General features: G+C 40.5%; 1 protein-coding gene across 4 annotated transcripts in view; it reads left to right on the top strand.

Moving 5' to 3' along the window:
* The window catches only part of BDNF (brain derived neurotrophic factor), a 74,840-nt gene that overhangs the window by 21,343 nt on the left and 30,780 nt on the right, over positions 1-22,717 (top strand). Inside the window, exon 1 of one of the 4 annotated variants that reach the window (XM_023506304.2) lies at positions 6,745-7,120. The exons of 2 other annotated variants lie outside the window; for them this stretch is intronic. The gene's annotated coding sequence lies outside the window, so the exon portion shown is untranslated. Of the gene's footprint in view, positions 1-6,744; positions 7,121-8,398; positions 8,706-22,717 lie in introns of those variants that run through there. One more of the 4 variants, XM_023506303.2, reaches the window with a different exon arrangement.

Genomic DNA, 22,717 nt, shown 5'->3' with positions numbered 1-22,717 from the left:
TATATGAGTGATGATATAGACCCAAAATTTAAAAGAAGGAAGAAGCTAGATTGGATTGCTCTTAAGAAATAACACAGTACTTTTAATACCCCAAGTTCCTTCTTATGAAGTTATCTTTTATGTACTTATGATGTGCATTTTTGTGGGTGATTGCTGCTATCTATTGATGTACATCATTAATTTTTTCTGTGTTCTGGGTACCCCAAACTTTAGATTTTCAGAAACTGAGGTATTCCCTAGCATTACCACATGATATAACAAACAAATCTATGAAAGGATCATACTCACTTTTTAAAAATAATATCTCATTGAGAAAAATGTCCAAAATACCAAGGTTTATTTGGTGTCATAATAGAATATTATTTGAAATCTCCCAAAGGGAAAGGAATCTTACTGTGCATTGAGACCAATTGACTCATTCTACAGATGAAGAATATAAGACTTAGAGGAAGCATCTTTATCTAGAGAAATAAAATGTCTTAGCCAGGGGTCCTTGAACCCAAGTCTTCTGACTCCAGCTCTGGTGTTCCATCATTCTTCCATCAGTCTAAATCCTCAAAACTTTGTCATAAGAGACATTTAGATTGCTATTTTTTTTCTTTTTAAACAACCACTTCTAGCTTCTCTTACCCAATGTGAGATGTCAAGTTTCTAGATGGAGGAATAATTACTGTTCTGGAGATACCAGTCTCTTTTGACTTTTCTCACAATTATAATTAGGTCATTTTAAATTTCCCAAACTGCTTTAGGCTTGGGTGATTCTATATACAGGTCCAGTTCTTGGCTTCATGTTTCCAGAGAACTATGGAGAACTTGGAGCTAGTTCAGAAAATAAATCATGATAATAGAGGATAATAATCATGATAATAGATTAATGGGTTAGAAGTTGAAAGTTATGAACAAAGGTGTGGGATCTGGTCTCTGGCACCAAGGGACAACTGAGAAGTGACTTCATAATGGTCCTTAAATATAGGAGGAAGTCAGCAGCCAGCTATTCAGTCTTACTAGAATAAGATGAAATTAGACACACATTTTAAGCAAGTAAAATATGGCACTTATATACATACACATGTATTGGTCTATGTATACATACACACACACACACACACACACACACACACATATATATATATATGTACATACACAAATATTTATTTAATAGGGTTAGCCAACTCTAGAATGGGCTCCTCATGAAAGTTCCTTCTTTGATCTAGTACAGTAGATCCAAAAACAGGGAGATAATCTTTATACCATAATATCTTGATATTCTTTTGAAGGTCATCATTCTACAGTTTTATCTAGTGATTCTGGAATATTTTATTTACTTAGGCTGCAAATTCTCCCCCTTCCCCTTGTTTCATCATTTTTTTCGTAATCTTTGTCATCCTTAAAATACATGAATTTGAATCTTGGGTTCATCTGTTACTATCTGAATGATCTTGGACAGGTCATTTAACTTCTCTGTCTTTCAGCGAAAAGTGGTACCATGAAAAGAGTACTGATTTGAAATTAGAAAATCTGGGTTCAAATCCCACCTCTAACAATTAGAACTGTGATCTCACTTCTTGGACTTTTTGTTTCCTCATTTGTAAAAATGTTAAGGGAAGAGATAGGGGGTTGGACTAGATGGTCATGGAGGTTCAAGTCCAAATGGATGAAACAAAGCTGTAAAAGTATCTTAGATAAGAATCCCAGAGCTTTTTGAATGAGTCTGAATCCAGCTCAAGATGGATGATTCTTTGAAAATCTATAAAATGGAGATAATCATAGTTACCCTCCTGGCAGATAGTTGTGAAGAGAATATGTCTGTGAGAATGTGGGTTCTTATTCAGATGATAAAAATCTTTGGGCAAAAAGAAGGAATCATCAGTGTGACAGTTTTTTTCATTCCCAGGGCTCTATCTTATTATCTTGGCAAGGTTTTCTCTAGTTTAGAGCTGCTGTTTCCCTATGGCCAGTGCCACCTATTGGTGACTTGGGGCATGTGACCTTTACCCCACCCATTTCCATCTCAGACTTCATCCCTCTCAAATCAGATTGTGTGGAAAGAAAAAAGGGGGAAAAAATCCTCTTCTGCTTACAGAAACCCACACGAGCGACTTAATGGCTTAAAAGTAATCTTTTTGTTAAGAAGCTAAGACAAAAAAAATGCCAAAAGCAAAAAATAAAAGTGCATAAGAATCCCAGAGGTTCCTGAATCAGGCTGAATGCTAAGCAAAGGAATTTTTAATCTGAATAAAAAAAATGAGCCACTAACCTATGGAGTGAGATCCCTTGGGTTTTCAGACCTTTGAGACTCTGAACCAGTCTGGAAAACTCAATTTAGATCAGAAGGTGTAACTTTACATCATAGCTCTGACACTTTTTTCTAACTTTGGACAAGTCACAAGGGGAAACTTCCTTACCATAAAGTGAGGAGATTGGGTTAGATGATGTCTAAGGTTCCATCAGTTCTCAAACTGTGATTGGGGTGATAGGATTATAATTATTTTGACTCCTTTTTATGGACATTCTGAACTCAGACTTTCTTGTTCCACCTTAGATCCTCAGCCAGGTGACTCTCGGTGCTAACAAAGTTACTAGTAGAGAAATATCTGTTGCAATAGAGTGGAAGATAAACACCAACAGTTTGGGGCAGCACTTACTGATACACCTAATGAGTTGGCCCTAAGCTAAAGGTTTCAAGCACCACAATATAGTCATGTAATCAAAATTCAAATCCCAAATCTGGAACTTGCTAACTATGTATCCTTGTGCAAATCACTTAATAACTCTGAATGACTGTCTTGAAGACTCCTTCCAGTTCTAGCTGCATGGTCCTAAGAATTAAAATAACAGTTCTTCAAGAGTTGGATAGGGATCTTTTTAAATAGTTCACAAAGTCAAAAACTATCTTCACTATAATACTAATATTATAATTTCTAAAAGGATAATTATCAATATATGCAATAATATATATCAAAATACATAAATAAGAGCTCTTTGGGAGAGATCACAATTAATTTTAAGAGTGAAAAGCAGTCCTGAAATCAAAAAGTCTGAGAAACAATGGACTTAGTGAAGAGAGCAATGACTTCTTTCCCATTCAGTTTCTTTGGTGACCTTGGTAGGTTCACACAAGCATGTTCCCTACCCCCAAATCCGCTTCCATATATAAAGATAGTACACTCTAGCTTTGAATAGTTTGAAACTGGAGTTTGAGAAGACCCTAAACTGGAGTGAATGTGTTTGTTTACGTTTCTTCTTCCATGTTAATTACTCAGCTTTATAGCATCTTTGGAAGTCAAGTCCATTTGATTGTGGACAACATTTTTTTCCCCTTTTCTGCAAGGGAGATCGTGAGCAGGAGTAACTAGGAGACTCGAATAAACATAATTAAACATCAAATGCTTGTAGTGAGAGTGGGACTGACCTCAGCCAATTAAAATTATTAATAGAAAAAAATATGTTGGTGTCAGATTGGTGCCTCCTGCCACTATTCCCACTTGTGCAATGTGAATTCATTTCTATTTCCTGACAAGCATAAATGAGAATCTAAAATGTTTCTACTTGACTTTAGGTCTTCTGAAACATCAGGTTAAGAACATTAAACATCCAATATTAAGATTCAGCCACAAGCAAAGTTGTTTGTTTGTTTGTTTGTTTAAGCCGCAAGATCTTGAGAGATCATTAAGAATCAACTCTCCTTCCCTCGGAGCTGTTTGTTAAAATGTCACTTTCTTTCCCTCTTTTGACTGAGGACAAAATGTTGAAACCATAAATTTACAAAATGTAACTCCCAAGTCTTTGCCCCCATCATCAGGCATATGTCATATAAGTGTCTAGTCCTGGAAAAGATAGATCCAGAATGTGTGCTTTTCTTTCTTGGTATCATTTCTGATCATAGTAAAAAAAAAAAAAAAAAAAGAAATTCAGAAAGTTACTCTTGAATTTTTAAATATAATCCATAGATACTACTAGGATAAAATGGAAGGGGGGAAGAATATTTATTCAGAAATCTCTGGAAAGACTGAGATAGAGACTTTTAAATTTTATATACCCAGAAGTGGTCTTAGAATATATTAAAGAGGAAGACTAGTGTGACCGCATGGTACATTGGATAGATGGACTAGAGTTATAAGGCCTGTGTTCAAGTGTTGTTATTATTGACATATACTGGCTGACTTTGAGCAAATCACTTAAGCTCTCAGTAGCCGTAGACATTTTCTAATTTTACCAGTTCTTGATCTGCATCAGTGCCGCTAATTTCCACACCTGAAATTCCCTTAATTGAAAGAACTGCAAGGTCTGCACACATAAATAGAGTACCAAGGAGGAGATGATCTCACTGTACTCAACGATTGCCAGGTCATGGACAACACCACAACAGGAAGCACATTTCAGTTCTTTATGAGAAAGAGCTTTCTAATAATCTGTGCAATCCAAAAATGGAATGGACTGCCTCATGCAGTAGTTATAAGTTCCCCATTGCTAAAGGTGTTCAAAGAGAGCTTCAGCTTTTGAATTTTTATGAGATGCTAGGCATTCCTACTTTAAGAAAAGGACTGATCCAGATGACTACTGAAATTCCTTCCAACTATGCAATTCTCTGTTTTCTTTATATACTTAAATTTTGCTATTAAGGGGAACTAGGCAGAGAAAACTATTTTGAAGTAAGCATTTTTAATTAGCTTGATTCACCTTGATTAGAACCCTGAGAAAGTGTCAGGGATTTCAGAAGGAACATTTTCACTTGAATTGGGAGTCATTTGTTAAATATTCATACCATTCCTGGTGATTTCATCACAAGTACGTTTCTGCCTTGTCCTATGTAAAACCACAGATACACAGGACAGTGCAGATGCAAAACGGTTCTCATGAGGTCAAGAGAGGGATGGAAAGAGAGGACTGGTTCCAATCTCCATGTCGGGCTAATAATATGGGCATAGTATTTCCAAAGCAGAGATATTAACCTGTACAAGGTGATTTGAACAGTTGGTATAACTTCTAATGACAAGCTTTTGTGAACCCTTCTAGCTAGCCCTTATTCACCTACTTTATATGAAAGACAGTATAGCCAAGTAGTTAGGGTTTGTTCATTCATTTCAGTCATTCTTCATATTTGACCTGAAATCAGGAAGACTTTCTTCTTCCCCCATGAATGTTACTAGCTCTGTGGCATTGTGACACTGGCATGTATCCTCAGGCATTGCATTTTTAAAATGCAAAAATACAACCATAAAAGCTCCCCTCACCACCATTCAAAGACAAGTCATCTAAATTATCTGTGTTTCAGTTTCACCCTCTGTAAGGGGTACAGATAATACTCTCCAGTCTCTATCTCATAGGTTTCCAACGAGGTGTTTAGGTTAAATAGATCATCAGCATCTTTCATTTTTAAGCATATTTGAAGCTAATGTTCGAGGCAGAATAAACTATATTTATGAATTTTTTAAGTACTGGAGGATAATTTACCATCTCTGATCTCCCCATGAAGTGAATAGACTTTTAAAACCTCACAGAGTACAAATCCTGTAATTATGGCCAGTGAGCTCACACTCGCCATCTATAGCATTTAAAATTCTCCACCAGGATCCAATGCCAGGGGTGCTTTGAAAAATATGTCTGGATTGTTGCCATTATCCTATAGCACTCTGGTTAGCAAGCATCTTTAAAACGCATTCAATATGTCTACAAAAGTCTTCCCTATAGGAGTCTAGGGTTGTTTGTATTGGATGTATGATCAGTCATATTGACATAGGTACCAAGCTAAATGTGCTATACATACTCTAAAGAGCTGTGCATATATCTGAATAATCATACTTGGGTACAACTTAACCACAGAGGCATATTGGGCTATCTATCACAACCAGAAAACAAAATAGCTAGGAGGAGAACAGTCATTGACCCAGGGTAGGGAGAGATCACCTTCCCCTTGGCTCCATCTCTGGAATGCCAAAGGCCTTGTATTGATTCCTAGTTTGGAGTGAGTCCATTGGGAAGCCTTTCCCTTCACTGATCATTAACCAGTTTGAGGTTAGTTAAGCTGGGGAAATTATTAGAGTATTATTCTTTATCTAATACATTGAAGAGCTAGTTAGCATTCTGTTGTGCTATTGGGAACAGGATCGCCTTGAAGGAGAAGTCGAGACTGGGAGGGGGGGGTGGGGGGTTTGAAAAGGTTTGGCAAACGGTTCATTGAACATGATCCTCCCGCAGGTAGCCTGGGAGGCTTTTGGTGGCTCCACTGATCTGGCTTTAAAAGTCAGCTAAAAGAAGGATTTTTAGCTGTTCCAAAGAGATGAAAGTAGGCTCCTTGAGGGCAACATCCGGCTTCTTGTTGTTGTTGTTGTTGATTTGTTCCTGTTATCTTCGTATCCCCACATCCCAGCATAAAGTCTAAAATGTAGTAGATACTCAGTTAATTTAATTGAATAAACATCGTTGGACATCTCAGGTCCTTTTGGATATCGTCAGTGATGGTTTTCTCTGTGGAAAGGGGGTGGGGGTCACAAAGCTCCCCAAACTAGCTAGTTAAAGCAAGATTCCCGAGGAATTCTCATCTCTTTTCCTGCCCTGGGTTTTCTAAAAGATCTGGCCTGAAGCATGTTTGGTAGGACGGCAGAGAGAAAAGAGCATCTGCAAAAGCATGCAATGCTCTGGAACGGAACTCTTTTTAATAAAAGATGCATCCTTCCCAATGCACTGAATTTGGATTCTGGTAATTCGTGCAGGAGAGTGTCTATTTAGAGGCAGCGGAGGTATCATATGACATTGCACGTCAAGGCAATTGAGAAGCCCTCTCGTGGATTCCCACCCACATTCCCATTCAGAGCCTGAGAGGTCTGCTCCAGCTCTCTCGCTAACCCTAGTGAGCTAGCATGAAATCTCTCTGCCTCTACCAAGATCAAATGGAGCCACTCAATCAGGGGCTGCCATTATTACCTGGACCATTCAATTTCCACTATCAATAATTTAATCGATTTGCTGCAGAACAGAAGGAGCCCGGGCAGGCACCAAAGACTGAGCAGGACGGAGGGGAGCCGGAGGGAGTGATAATTGGGAGTTTCGGGCTGAGTTCCCCCCCCCTCCCCAGGCGTGGCTGTCTCGATGTTGACTTTCACAAGTAGTGATTGAGAAGGTGGGTTGCTTTCCTTTCCTTCTTCCGTGAGGGCTCCGCAGCGAGTGGATTTAGGAGCGAGCCCGTCACGCCTCCGGCTGCTGCGTGGCCCCAGAAAGTAACTTAGCGTAACGTTATCCGGGGCATTCATTAATAAAAAATGCTGTTATTATCTTGATTGAATTCCTATTAGGCAAACGATGGAGAGGTCAGCGAGCGCACTATATTTAAGCGGGCGGGTGTTTAAGACAACGAGTAAAGCACTCTTAGCCACGCTTTGGGAGAAGTGTTTGTGGACACCCCGCGGGGACGTCCCCAGTGGTCCCTCTGCCAGGCAGCGAAGCGGTTGGGGGGGGGGGAGATTGGGAGGGGCGGCTTGCTCAGGAGATTCGACGGCCTCTGTCCCCTGGGAGTCCGCACACACAGTTTGCTCCAGACGGGGAAAGCAAAGTTGAAAAGTGGGGGTCGCAGCAGGCACCGGAGCTGCGGACGCTCAAGCTCCCCTGCTCCTCCTTCCTTAGTTTTTTCCCCCTCCTATCCCTCTTACCCCTTCTCTGCACACATTCTCTTCCCTCTTCCCCCTTTGTCTCCCCCCCACCCCCAAAACAGATAAGGACAAACAGAAAGACAAGGTTTAATTGTGAGTTACCCTCGTCCGGTGTTTCTCAAACCCACTAGGCTGGGATTCTGCTTGGTCCTGAGCCACCTCCCCCCTCCCTTGCCGTAGCCCACGGTCGGGGGTGCCCGGGGGCGCACGTCCCATTCTTGGGCTGTCCAGCCTCGGGAAGTAAAGCTAGAGGGCTCGGTCTCAGCGTCTGAGCCAAATGTGTCAAGTCTCGGTGGCGGTGGTGAACAGTGGGGGTGGGGGAGATTGGCACTGCCCGGGACCCACAGTACCTCCGGGGAGGGGACTAGGCCTGAGAGGAACAGACTCGCTGCCTTCGGGAGGGATGCTTAGTGCCTGGATCCTCGGGTGGGAAAAACCCGTCCTAAAATTCACCGGGGGCCGGGACTAGGACTGAGACCGAGGAGGAAAAAAGACGCCGCTTTCCCTTTAAGCCTCCGGCCCAGCACTGATGTCTCCTGCACGGCTACTCCAGGGTTAGTTTGACCAATGGAAGACCAAAGAGGGATCTAAATAATTTCTGACGGACAAAAAGCCGAAGGCCGGCGCTTGTCTGTCTCTCCCTCCCTCCTTCCTTCTTTCACACTCACACACACACTCACACACACACACAAATTCACGCGCGCACACACATACGCACACATACACGCGCGCACACACATACGCGCACACACACGCGCGCGCGCTCACACAAACACACAAGCTGAGGCAGCAGCGGGATCCTGGGGGGTGAGGGAGCCAGGCTCGCCCCCCCCCAAGTCTCCCGCCCTCCCTCCTCCCCCGCCACCCCCCTCATGAAGCTTTGATGAGACACTTGAGCTGCTGCTGGTCGTGCCGGCGGCCGCTGGGACTGGGGCGCGGACTGGGCTCCGGGGTGCGGAGGAGAAGGAATAGAAGAAGGAGGAGGAGGAGAAGGAGGAGGAAGAGGAGGATGTGACTCTCGGGAGCAGGGGACCAAACCAGCTTTGTGTGGACTCTAAGGTAGGGGAGAGCCTCGGAGCCGAGTCGTGCCAGGGCGGGCTGGATGGGGTTCCGTGGGGGAATCAGTCCCTGTTCCTCCGGAAAGTTGCTCGCGGAGTTGGGGGACGCAAACGCTGGGTTCAGAGGCCTCCAAGTTGGGGAAGGGGTGACATGCTCTTCTCTCTGACCTTCTGCAAAGGAGGCTTAGAGGGTTGAAGTAAGTTCTGGGATCTCTAGTCCCCAGACAAACGAAGAACTTGTCCCAGGGGGAAATTGGGGGGTGGGGGGCTGGATATGGGGACCTGGACGCGGGGAGAGGGCACTTAGAGAGTGCGCCCTAGAAAAGACTGAGGAGCGAGGGCATAGACTCTACGGGGATCTGGAGGAACTGGGACGTGCGTGTACTAGAGGGGGTTGGGAAGAAGCAAGCAAAGTGGGGGAGGGAGAGGTTTGGGAGGTCTCCAGCTACTTTGAGGGGGATGAGGGACGTCGGGGATCCCAGTAGGAGGCTGCAAAGGGACAGAAGGCGAATTGAGGGCCAAGACGGCAGCTTCTTGTTGGAGCGCTCGAAGGTGGAACTCCAAGGATTTGGGAGCTGAGGAGGAGATCCTTCCTTGCTAAGAGCTCCACTTCTAGAACCCCCTCCCTTCCACCCTCCAGGCCTCCACCCTCATCTCCTGCTGGGGCCAGCTGAGCTACCGGTAGTCACCTGCTTCTCTGAATCCCGAATGAAACTGACAGGTCCGGGGCGAAAGTAGCTTTCAAAACTTAGTTTTCCCTGGCGATCCACACCTGGCCCCGCCCCGGGATGCGGGATCCCGGCAGCAGCAACTTCCCTGAGCCCTTCTTCCCTCTCCCCCAGCTCCCTCGGAGGATGGCTTTGCTAACAAGTCCAGTACCAGCCCTTCCAAGTCCTCAGGGCCCCCGTTTGGCCTCCTTAGCATGGGAGGGGGACAGGAGAAAGGGAAGGGGCGCAAAGTTTTGGTGGTGGAGAGCGAGCTTGGGGTTGGTCCTTGGGGGTGAGAGGGAGGAGAGCGCGGAGCGGGGAGAGAGGAGGACCGCGGGACGGGAGGATGTGGCCGAGCTCGGAGACACTCCTGCCTTCATGAATGGGAGTGGGAAGGGAAGAGCGAAGAGGAGGAGTCCACTAGAATAGGGGGGGGGGGGGCGCCGAGGGGGCTTCGGGCGGCGGGGGAAAGAGCGTGGAGGGTGCTCGAGTAGGGAGACTGCGTGCGCGCGTCTGGGGAGTGAGCGGCGCAGGCGGCGGGGTTTGTGTTTGCTGGAGGGGGTGGGTGGGGTGGAGAACTGGGGGAGGGGGGATTGAGGGATGGGGGTGGCGGGGGACAGCGGAGTTAGGGAAGGTAGAGAGTGCCCTCTGCCGGGAAAGAGTCGAAGCTCAACTGCAAGGCCGGAGGAGGGAGGGAGGAAAGGAGAGAGAAAGGGAGGGACTCCTGGGTTTCTCCCCCACCCCCAGGGCTGCGACGGAGAAAGGGAGGAGGGGAGGATGGTCGGGGCTCTCCCCACCCCCGGGGCTGCAGTGGGAAGCGGGGCTGGGGGAGACTGGCCTGGGCTCCCGGGCGTCTCTTTCATTTACGATCCACCTCGAGATGTACCCTTAGGAGCAGGAGGAGGTGGGATCCGCTGAGTAGTCCGGCTGGATCCCACAATGTCGAGCACCCGGGAGGGCTCCGATGCGTGCACGGTGCTATCTGGAACGTATTTAGAAGGCTTCCCCATCCTTGTACGGCTTCAAACGGTGTTCGACAGCGTTAGCCCATGTGCCTCGTTTTAACTGAATTTATAAGAGGGTCCGAGGAGCTTCTCTTCCCTCCCCTCCGACCCCCATATCAACAGTAAGCAGTGAACATTTTCTGACAAGAGTGAAGGAATGTTCTTGGCTGGGAGCTAGGGAAAGCATATTTCTAAGTGTTTATTTCAGAAGCTTAATCCACCTAGTACCGTACATCTTTCCGGAAAGCAATATTGTATACATTTGGCTACTTTGGTTTTTAACTGGGTGAAAATGGGACTGGGATGCTGCAGGATATCCCAAGAATCAAAAAAAAAAAAAAAAAAAAAGTTCTCAACGTTCTTTTCCTTTCTTCCCCCCCCCCCCCAAATGTTATCTGAACTTATAGAGTCAAAGTTTCTCTCCTTTTCCCCTTGGCCCTAAAATTTGATCTTGTCTGTTTTCCATCCTCTGTTATTGCTGCATAATAAAAGAAGTAATTTGTATAAACATGGGAGTTTCTCATTGTTTGCTTTATGCAACATAAAATTTCCTAGGTTGAAGGTTACTTGGATGTGACATGGCCAGTTTCAAGCTATTATAGCTCATATATCATGTAGAAATTACACCAGGAACTTTTGGCAGAGGGTGTGCAGTAGAGTCTATGTATAACATTCACTGAAACCATATTGTCTGATCTTGCAAATGTAATAATGGAAAATTATTGTTGCTTGAAGCTAGCTAATTCCTGAACTAGCAACAGAGGTAAGCGAAAAGGAAAAAGAGACACTTGTTGAAATGTAACCATAACCTGGAGTGGAATTTAAAACATGTTAGTTGTCATAACTAGAATTCCAGCACCTTCAAGACTTACTCCTTTTCTCCTTTTGTTTTAAGTAAAAAAAAGAAAAAGATAAATGCAGCAATTAAAAAAAATAGATACTTGGTTATTGGTGTCTGATGATTGAGATTTTTATAGGGATTTTTTTTTCTTTCTAAGCACACTAAGCAAATCAAAATTATTTCCAGATGATTGCCTGGTTTGGGGACCACTGGAACACTACTGGCATGTATCCTCAGGCATTGCGTTTTTAAAAAGCAAAAATACAACAATAAAAGTCCCCCCCACACACACCATTCAAAGACAAGTAAGACACTTTTAATTTTGTTTTTGTTCAGGTGATTGTTACCATTATGAAATCAATAGCTCTTAGACATCTGAACCTCTGACAGCTAAGGTATCCGGGAAATCTATCCTAACGTGCCCTTTTCAATCTAGTACACATGGGCAGCTTTATCTTTAAGTCAAAAACAATTCAGAAAATTGTCATTAACTGAGAATGGAGAGATTGAATATTCCTTTAAGTTGTTTTGCTACTGCAGGTTAATTATTCAAACCTAATAATGAGAAAGAGAAAGAGAATTTTCATTTTTAAAATGTCATCATTGAAAGTCTGCATTCCTGACTTGTTTTGTTTTGTTTTTTAAACTAACTATAGCTAATGTGCATTTCTGAAATCCTTCAACGAGTGATTGGATTTCCAGCTTAATAGGGGGCGCCATTAGTATGCAGGCTATTCTATACTCCTCTTACTGGAATAGTTGAGTGTCTAAGCTCTTCAGTGACCAAAATGAAATGATTGATAATTCTTTTTTCTTTCCCAGGCGAAACAGTTCTTATTTATAGTGAACTCCCTCAGCATGCTGAGCATGCTTACCTAGGACAGGGTTATAGTTTTTCTTCATTCATATAAGAACTTTAAACAAATGTATTTTTTTTCATGGTTGTTGTTATTAAAAAACAAAACAAAACAAAAAACAACTTTGCAGTTGCTCAGGTAGTAGAACTATAAAACGGAACACAACCTCCAACTTTTGTGGAGAGAACATCTCCACTTCTCCAAGGTCAACAAAAAGATCAAGAGAAGTAATTTTAAAATATCATCATCATCATCATTGTCATAGAAATAATTGTGATAATACTGAAATTTTAGTGCTTAGGCTGTTAGAGGAGCAAGAGAGGAAATCCGAGAAATTCAGACTTCCTCTATGTAAACAGTGATAGTAGAGCTTGGCACTGTGGCCAAGCTTAAGATTCCTTTTAAAATGAAAGTCGCTCCCCTGTTTTAGACAGCTGTACTATTGATTTATTTTAATGGCTAAAATGTAATTTTCAGCTTAGATCTCCCTGCATGGAAGATTTCAGTTTTCATGAAGCAACCCTGGCTCAAGTGTAAGCGGATATATCCCTTTAATAGGGTAATTACTAACTTGTCTAGACTTGTTTTCAAGCGATTGTTATGAGCACTCAGTTTCCACTAATTGCAAAATTGCTGCTTAATTGAAAGACTCTCAATCATCTAGTGCAGCAATTCAGACCCTGGCAGGCTCTGTGATCTCAAACTGTGAAGTGCATTTTAAACAGGAAGCAGGGAGAGACTTCAGTGCAATTCTAGCTTTTCAACTAGGTGCTTCAAGGAAGACTTTCAGTTGAGGTGGAAACCATGTGGATGACAAAAGTAACATTAATTTCCATTGTAATAAATTTTCTTTATTAGGATGAACAACACACAGATGTGCTTCAAAATGAACGAACAGACGTATTGGTTACACCATTCAATCATTCTGTTTTGTACTGGGTAAAGTTAGGTAATATATTATGTTGAGAAATTAAATCCTTATGCCGTTTCCATGTGGATTCAACTCCAATAGATTCAGCAACTGAAAAGGAAAATGGGTATTTCTTTGAGCATATAAGTAATCAACTCCTCTTTAAATTTCTTCTTATGACCCCAAATTTAAGCATTCTAAACCTGATTTTATAAGGTACATGGATCACTCATTTTCTAAAATGCTTACATCAAATACACTTATTAGCTCAAGTCATCTCACCTCGGCCTTAGTTTCCTCATCTGTAAAATAAGAACAACTATAGCACCTACCTGCCAGACTTGTTGTGAGGATAACATGAGATGATATTCTTAGTGCCTTAGAAAAGGCACTTTGCAAACCTAAGAGAACTATATAAATGCTAGCTATTGTTAGTATTAAAGTTAGGACACTAGCTGAGGAATATGCACCAAGGTTATTAGCTTCTAACCTGGTACAAGAATTGAGAGGAGTAATTTGGGTGTTTATCCCACCAGGATGAGGGTCCTAAGCTAGGGGCTCTAGAATGTCCTTCAAAGAATCACGGGTAGATTTCAGGAAGTCTGTGAACTTGAATGGAGAAAAATAAATTAAAAGTTTATTTCACTTTGACTGAAATTTGGCATTTACTTTTATTAGATATGTAGGCAACAAACATAATTCTGGAACTCTTGGCACACAAAAAGAAGCCCCCTCCCCCTCCTTTTTTTTTCCTGGATGGATGGTTATAGGAGAGAGCTACTTACCTTCTCTGAGATACAGTTCCTTATCTGTAAAAAAGTTGATGATGGTAATAGCTATAGTTCCTACTTAATTTCATTCTGAATCTCAAATGAGATTATAGATAAAGCAATTTGCAAAGTTTAAAGCACCTTTTAGGCCAATTATTATCATCATTCCATCACAGATGAACAATTGACTAATGAATAGGAATGTGTTAGCTTTGCAATCAATCTGTAAAATGGCAGTTGATTCTAAATTCAACCCATCAAAGTCTCATTTCAGTAAATATAAAGGTGCGTACATTAGTCTTCCTTCATTTAAAAATGAGTATCATGATAGATCACAGGATCATAAACCGAAATCTCATAAGATCATGACGTCATAAATTTAAACCTGGAAGGTATCTCAGATATCATCTTATTCAGTCTCCTCATTTTACAGATGAGGAAACTGAGACCCAGAGAAGGGCCCAAATCACAAAAGTAATTAAGTATCAGAAGTAGAAGTAGAACTCATGTCTTGAAGTCAGAAATGAGATTAGAGAACCACGGGTCTGATGCCCACCATTCATAGCCAAGGAAAATTTTAAGGGTGGATTCCATTAGTTGAATTGACTTTTTTTTCCCTAAGAACAAAATAAGCTAATTTATAAGCTTCCTTAGCAGCTATAAAAAGTATGAGTTTATTTGCTAGGAACCCCCAAAGTCTACATGTGTTATAGAGCTTCCCCTCTCCAAGAAGTTAATTTGAAAAGAACGCTTCCTCTGTTGTCATGGTAGCCATCTAGTGATCTGAGAGCTCATAGAACCTAGTAACTCTGGAGTGTGCTTTCATCTTACTTTCTTTGGGCTGATGGAAATTTTATGATTTCCTTCTGTGCGTTTTAGGCATGACTTCTCACTGTGGGGCAGTTAAGGTAGGATTTCTGATTCCTCTGGGGAAGTGCCTGGAAATGTTATGGAGGCAGCCCTGAATTTCAAAAAGGCTTATTAGCATAAAGCTTAGAAGAGCGCCTGCCATTTAATTAAAGGTATTTACATGTGAAATGAAGGTTTGTAGAAAAGGAACCTCTAGGAAAATGAAAGAAGCAAGTCCTTATCAATGAAGCTTTCTGCCCCAAATCCCAGAAACTGGAACACTAATGCCATGTAAGGAGGAAAAAGCCCCAGCTTACCCAGTTAAAATCAAGGGCTCCAATGGATTTCAAGATAATCAGAGCCCCATGTTTTGGTGTGTTGGGTATCAAAGCAGCTTCTCCTTTGGACGGCTGACTTGGGGACCAATGGGGTGTGGGAGTATTCTCAAGTATTGGGAGGCAAGATTGTTGTTGAAGGAGAGATCCTGTAACTGTAATCTATCTGTAGAACTTTGTGGAGTGGTTTGAATGTACGATTTAACGCACTATAAAGATACCTCTTACTACCTATGGACTCCCCTAGGTTTTACATTTATTATTTTTAAGGAAATATATGGAGATAGCAAATTAAAAGGTTCTGCTTTCAGTCATTTGCCTCTGTCAATGTTTTTTCTAAGATATAGGAGTACTAAGTAATCAGAAGAGAGAACTTCTGAATTTAGGTGCTCCCATAATTTACTTTTAATTTGGAAAAAAAAAAAAGCATAATTTGAGAAGATCTAAAGATGAAAATAAGAGAGACAGTGTGGCCTATTGGATAGAAAACTAGTGAGCACCTTGGAATCAATCAGAAAATCAAGTCAATAAATATTTATTAAGCACATGTTATCAATCATATATTATAAAGAAATAGTTTCAGATGACCATAACTGTTCTAAACAAATGTCTACTGGACTAAGGCACTGGACATTGGGCTGAGTCCTGGGATGCCAAAAAGAACAAGATAATCTTTCCTCTCAAGGAATTTGCAGGATAATGGAAGATATCGTTCAAGACGTGTCTGTGACAGTTATGAGATCCAAACCAGGATCTCTAAGTGTCTCAGACAATAGACTAATCAGACTTTATTCAGCACCTACTGTATATATTTATCACTATGTCTGATGCCATAGATAAAAAGTCAGAAATGAAAGTCTCTTTCCTCAGTTTCATGGTCTGATGTATAGATTCTGCCTTTAACCCTTCCTTATTCCCCGTGTGACTTCAGACAAATTATTTCTTTGGCTCTTGATTTTTTTTTCCCTCTGTAAAGTATGGGAGTTGTATTATGTCAGAAGATTCTTAACTGAGTTCTATGGACAGATTTCGGGGAGGAGGGAGTCAATGGAGAGACATAAATGAACCCTGATTTTTTCAATAAACTCTCATTGAAACAGAGATTTTCTTTCTTCAATTATTTAAATACTTTATTCTGAAAAGGGACTCATAGACTTCACCAGAACCACAAAAAGGCCAGTTACTCATATATTAGATAATCTCTTAGGTCTTTGATATAATTATATACATAATTAAGACAAGGTTTGTTGGGGAGGCACTAGCAACTGGGAATGGGGCACTGTGGATCTGATTCAAATTTCATCTCTGAAATTTATTCCCTACTTTTCTCTAAGCAAATCATTTAAGCATTCTGGGGTCTCAGTTTTCTCTTCTTTAATAATAATGGGAGAGTTGGACTTCATATGCTAAAGATAAGGTCTCTTCCACTTCTAGATCTGGGATCTTGTTCTCTGAACCTATGATCTTAATGGAAGATTCAGAAGCTCAGTAGGTCTGAAGCAGTAAAAGGAATTTTTTCACACGAGTTTTTCTGCTTCAGTGAAATCATAGATCTTGATCAAAATAAGAGGATAAAATGAAAAGTCTCATGTCATAGGCATTTAATAACCAAGAAAGAAATGGTTTCAGATGATCCATGTACTAAACAAAGATCTTTTCTCCCTGTCCCAGCTTCTCTTACCCACTCCCCCCCAAAAAGATATTTGATCTTAAAAAAATGCGACTCTTTGATCAGGGTTACAGATTTAGCACTGTTACACAAGGGACTGACATTTCTGAAAATGTTAACACCATGGAGAAAAAACCCAAACAAAGGATGTTTGAGGGTTAGGGGTGAAACCATATGTTTTAGGGGAAATTGAAATCTATACAATATTTTTCCCCAGCCCCATTTACAAGGTAAAGTCATTTTGTTGGCTTAGTGAGATTTAAAAAGTATCAAGTGTAACTTTCTTTGTTTAAAAAAATCATGGCTAGCATGTGAAATTCTGAAATATGATTCATTCAGACATCAATTGCAAAGGTGTGTTGCATATACTTTTTTTTTTTTTTTTTTAAAGAGAATTATCTGGGGAAATGAAAGGTTAAATTAGAGATAAGGTTCCTATCTACAAGGTTGGAGGGAGATTGTGCACTGGGAGTTCCTCACTGAAATGAAATCACAGCTCTGTAAAAGAAAGCAAAAAAGAAAGAGTCTTTAAAGTATTTTTATTTTTTGGTTACAAATGGACCTAAGCTTCTGAACTTTACAGCTTCTAGTATCTTTTCATTTTTGCAAGTTTAAAAGAAGTAGGAAGGGAGAAAACCCAGTCACTTCTGTTATTATAAAACAAATACAGTTATCATTGTTGTTGTCCTTTTAATTACAAGCCAAGCACTCATTATTCAGTTCTCCAAATGATAAGTATCTGGCCTCTGATACTAATCATCTCTGTGACTTTGGGTTAAGCCACTATAGCATTGGGTTTAAAGCCTCTGTACAATGAAGGTCTGTAAGGTTCCTGTGGAGTTTGTGACCTGTGAGTTTGTGACATAAAAGTGTTGAGATGATCTTCTTAATAGTGTATCTCTTGTCTTGGTGAATTCCCAAACATAGACCAGTTGCTTCTTTATCCCACGCAGAAGATAGAAACATTTGAAATATTAGAAAATCAAAGACCTTGCTACCATATTAATAGGAGGAGAAGGATGGGGGGGGAGGGGAACACTCAGATTAAAGTCTTAGCATAAAGGTGATTCCATATTAATTTCAGCACCTATTTATCCAAATCCTCTTATGCTCTATATTGTCTGGGAAAGGCAGGATAGTAAAAGGGATAGAATATTAATTCTGGAGTCCTTCAAGAGCACTTGATCTCAGCTCCTGACTCTCTGGCTGGTTCTTTAACTCTTTAAAAAATTAACTGAATCTCTATGTGCCCGGGGAAACTCCCTCAGATAATAAATATTTGAGCATTTTTGAAACTACATTGGAAGAGGGATTTTTCTCCCTGGGAGTTCCCTATATGAAATCACAAATCTAGATCATTTCCTGATCCTTCAAGGATTACAGAATACCTATCTTTAAAGAGCTAACAATCTTTGTAGTATAAGGGGGTGAGATGAGATGTGGACTGCATAGAGGTTCATAGGGTTTTGAGTTAGAAGTGACCTTCAAGGTCATCTAATCCACTGTTCTCATGTACAATTAAGGATATTGAGACCCAGACAGGGAAGGCAGTTTATCCAAAGTCACATATAGTGTAAATAATTGAGCCAAAATTTCAATTCATTTCCTTTGGTCTCTTTCCTTGGCAGTCATCTCCCAAGTAGCTTGTCTGTGCTATGATAAAAATAAAGGAGAAATTCAGGCAAAAATCAAGGAGTTCATTCCAGGCTTGGAAATATGTGCTTATAGGAATATATGCAGGTGAAAGAAATTAGGACCAGATCTGGGAATCATGAGTAGGCCCCTTTGACCAAAATAAAGAGCCATAGAGTAAAATAAGATCAGAAAAGTAGCATCATAGATTGAGTGCTGAAGGTGACCAATGAAGTCCAGTTTTATTTAGAATTCAATGGCATCAAGAGTTTGGGATTACAGGATCAGATCTCTGTATTAGGAAGATTATTTTGACTAGTGTATCAAAGGTGGTTTGGTGAGGAGAAAGATTAGCAACAAGGAGAACATTTAAAAGATTCTTATGATTCAGATAAAAAAAGTAATGAGGACCTTTAGCTAAGATGGTAGTTACAGGAATGTAGAAAAGAAGCAGATGAAAGGGAATTTGTGACTATTGGATCATGTCTGAAAGTACCATTCCAATGCCAGCCTTTTAATCAATAACTGAAATGTTTATAGAGTATTCTGAAATTCATATGAAATGTGTAGTTGGCACTTATAGCCAGGCCATTTGAATACCTAATGTGTTAGATGACAGACCTAGGACTCATAAACAGAAGGTGGAAATCTTGTACCAAAATTGACAAGAAGTAATTGAACAGGAATAAATGTAAATTCTCCCATGTAGGTACAAAAAATAAATTGCTCAAATACATTGTGGAAGATATATGGTTTTAACAGTACGTCAGAAATTTGTGTGATTCTAAGCTCAGGATGAGCACTCTACCTCCTAAAAAAAGATAGATAAAACTAAAACAATACTATCATAGTCTTGGGTCACATGTATACAAGTATAGTACTTAGGAGAACTGTGATTAGGACAGACAAAATATTCAACCCCTTAGGAAAAATTTGGAATGAGGGACACTTTCATATTAAAGACGGGCATTCATATTTCCATTTCAGACTTTCAAAGCACTTTAATCAGACAGCAGAGTTTTATAATCTACCAGGCACTGTGATACAAAGACAAAAAATAAAACGACCCCTATTCACAAGGAGCTCACATCTAATCATTACCTTATTTCCTGCTCCCCAAAATGCCATGAGATAGGAGTTATTAAAATCTCAATTTTGCATATGAGGAAACTCAAGCTCAGAAAGGCTAAATGCTATTGGCCTATGGTGACACAGCTCACAAATATCAGGGGCAGAATTTGTATCACTCTTATACAGTAGAATTTTTTTTTTTCTGTAAGAAATATAGGTATTTATTAGATCATAAATCATATCAAATTGTTACAATAAAAGCTGAGTCCCCACTGAACAAGAATACTCATGGGGCCTAAATGTCAAACCTAGCCCAAGGCACAGATATGCATCACATGCTATCCTGCTCACATCACATCTAGAGTATCATGTTAAGTTTTGAGGTCCTGTGCTTCAAGAGGGAAATGTTTAAGATGGAAAAACTGGAGTATATCTAGAAAAAGATAGCCAAGATGGTGAGTGATCTGGAAACCATGTCCCAAATTGAATTCATACGCCAGCCTTTTAATCAATAACTGAAATGTTTATAGAATACTCTGAAATTCATATGAAATGTGTAGTTAGCACATTGGAATGGTACTTTCAGACATGATCCAATAGTCACAAATTTCAACTGTCATTGGGAAAGGGAATAGACTTTGCTTTGTATTGCTCCAGAGGACTGGACCTAATGGAGGGGAGTCAAATGGAGACAGTAGAAAAAAGAACTTTCTAATAATTGCAACTATCCAACACTGAAGCAGCTATCTTGGGAAGTAGTCAGTCTGAGGTTACAAATGTTTCCCAAAGGATTCCTCCTTTGGATAGGCAAGAAATTAGAATAGTCAATCTGTACTTTCCAGGATTCTGAGATTTTATAATGATAAATGTATTTGTTTTACCATTGAAAAGTGATAGTAATATCATCATTCATCAATCCATCTTCTTCCTTGATTGAGTCTTGGATCTAAGAGATTAGTAGTTTGTGAATTGGCTGATAACAATTCTTCCTGTTTCTTAGTAAAGTACTTTGTACTTGTACTTTCTTTGGTACTTATAAGTAGAAATACATGTCAACTTTTAAAAGCAGTTCATTTTTTAAATGACCCATTGAGTACAGAAAGTCTGGCAAAAGCTAAATGGATAGATTCAAGTATAGGAATTGCTGAAGAAATGAACTTTTTGAGCTTTAGCATCTTTGTGGAGTTGTGCAGTTAAGTTTAATAGTCTTTATGCTTCTAAGCACATTCAAATCTTTAGCTATGGACTTCTTAAAAATTATTTTGTGGGGAAAAATGTCAAATACTGCTAATTTAAAAAAAAAGTTCTTTGTTTCTTTATTCCAAGGACACTACCATTGTACCCCCCTTCCCAAAGTGAGTAGGGGCTATAATGTCACTATTTTATTCTCTGGATTCTTTTCTTCTTGTTCCTTTTTGAAGACAGTAGTTGCAATATGGATAATTTCTCATGATTCCTAAATTGTTTTGTTTTCTATACACTATTTGGAGAATATCCAACTTCACAGAACCACTAGGAGGCAAACTAAGGTCACATGGGAGGCCCATTATCTTGCAGTAATCTTTATGAAATCTCATGCCTCTTCCATGTTATATTGCATCCTGGTCCAATAAAGTCAATTTTCTATCTGTCTTTGGCTCCTCTAGGATTTCAGACATTTTGCTATACTTTCATGTTTTCTGCCCTCTCCTATTGCTTTCCTATAAAAGCTGAGATATCATCACATAAAATCCTTTTCTAGATTCATTTGTCTATAGTGCTTTACCGATTACTTCTTACACAGATTCCGTCATTCATTCATATTCTGATGCTAAAAGAGGCTTGCTTAAAGAGTAATCTGCTGAGCAAATGGTCTTAGCAATTGTAAGAATCCCCTGCCAGCATCTATTATCAACTAATGAACAGTGACATTCTGGTAGAAGCCATGGTCCTATTCAAGAGCTTAATCTGCGTTTCCTGATCTTCAGGTTTTTTCTTGTCTACAAATGAAACCTTTGAAAGTCTGGGGACTTGCTTGCCATAATCACTTACCTGATCGTGTTGATTGGGCAGCCCTTTGTGCTGATGGTGTTGTTACTAAAGTGGCTACAGCAGGAGCTTCCTGGGTAAATTTCAATAGTCATTTGCAATGTTTTCTTCACTGTGGTATTGTGATTAATTTCAGCATTTCAGAGATACAAGGTATCTCATTGGCTAGTTGGCCCCGCCCTTATGCCTGCAAGATTCCCTTCTACAACAGACCCAACAGATGGTCACCCATTCTTTGAATCAGCCTACAGGGAGGTCTCATTATCTCCCAGAGGCAGCCCAATTCACTTTTGGATAATTCTATTGCAAGGAAGTTTAACCAGATCCCAAGTCTGAGGGCAGAGATCATTTCTGCTTTTTCTTTGTAACTCCATCATTTAGTCAAGTGTCTGGTACACAGTAAGCACTCAATAAATGTTCAATTGACATGATCCTATGAGGTAAAATCCTAAAATCTCAAATCAGATTTTTAAAATTGATCTGTGGTAATCTTCTTTCTTTTTTCCTTTCTTTCACCCTCTTTCTCTCTCTTTCCTTTCTTTCTCCTGTTTCCTCCCTCTCTCTCTCTTCCCTACTTCCCTCTTTTCTTCTTTCCTTCCTTCCTTCCTTTCTTTCTTTTCTTTCTTTCTTTCTTTCTTTCTTTTCTTTCTTTCTTTCTTTCTTTCTTTCTTTCTTTCTTTCTTTCTTTCTTTCTTTCTTTCTTTCTTTCTTTCTTTCTTTCTTTCTTTTTCTTTCTTTCTTTCTTTCTTTCTTTCTTTCTTTCTTTCTTTCTTTCTTTCTTTCTTTCTTTCTTTCTTTCTTTCCTTCCTCCCTCCCTCCCTCCCTCCCTCCCTCCCTCCTTCCTTTCCTTTCCTTTCCTTTCCTTCCTTCCCTTCCTTCCCCTTCCCTTCCTTTCCTTTCCTTTCCTTTCCTTCCTTCCTTCCTTCCTTCCTTCCTTCCTTCCTTCCTTCCTTCCTTCCTTCCTTCCTTCCTTCCTTCCTTCCTTCCTTCCTTCCAAATCCCAGCTAGTTAGGGACATAAGGACCAGAACCCCATTTTTACATTTTATTTTGTATTCCTGCTACATAGCTCAGTGTGTGGCGCATAGAAAGCCCCTGATGAATAGTTGGTGACTCTCCTTGCCAGGGGAGTCTGCACTGCTAGGTCTTGCATGGGCACAAGACTGAGTAATTTTCTCCTGAGCTGAGATCCTTATGAAATCCTGTCCATGAATGTCCTGTGTATAAGGAAAGGGTGCTCTTCAAAGATAATGCTTTATACTGGTAGAATGTTTTGTCCCTTTCAGACAGCAACGATGACAATAACAGTAGCCAATCTTCATAAATGGCCCTTTAAGGTTA

Source organism: Sarcophilus harrisii, chromosome 6, assembly GCF_902635505.1.
Source record: "Sarcophilus harrisii chromosome 6, mSarHar1.11, whole genome shotgun sequence".
In the NCBI taxonomy this organism is placed as follows: domain Eukaryota; kingdom Metazoa; phylum Chordata; class Mammalia; order Dasyuromorphia; family Dasyuridae; genus Sarcophilus; species Sarcophilus harrisii.
Note: the sequence above shows the minus strand (reverse complement) of the source record. Positions and strands in the feature narration are given on the sequence as shown.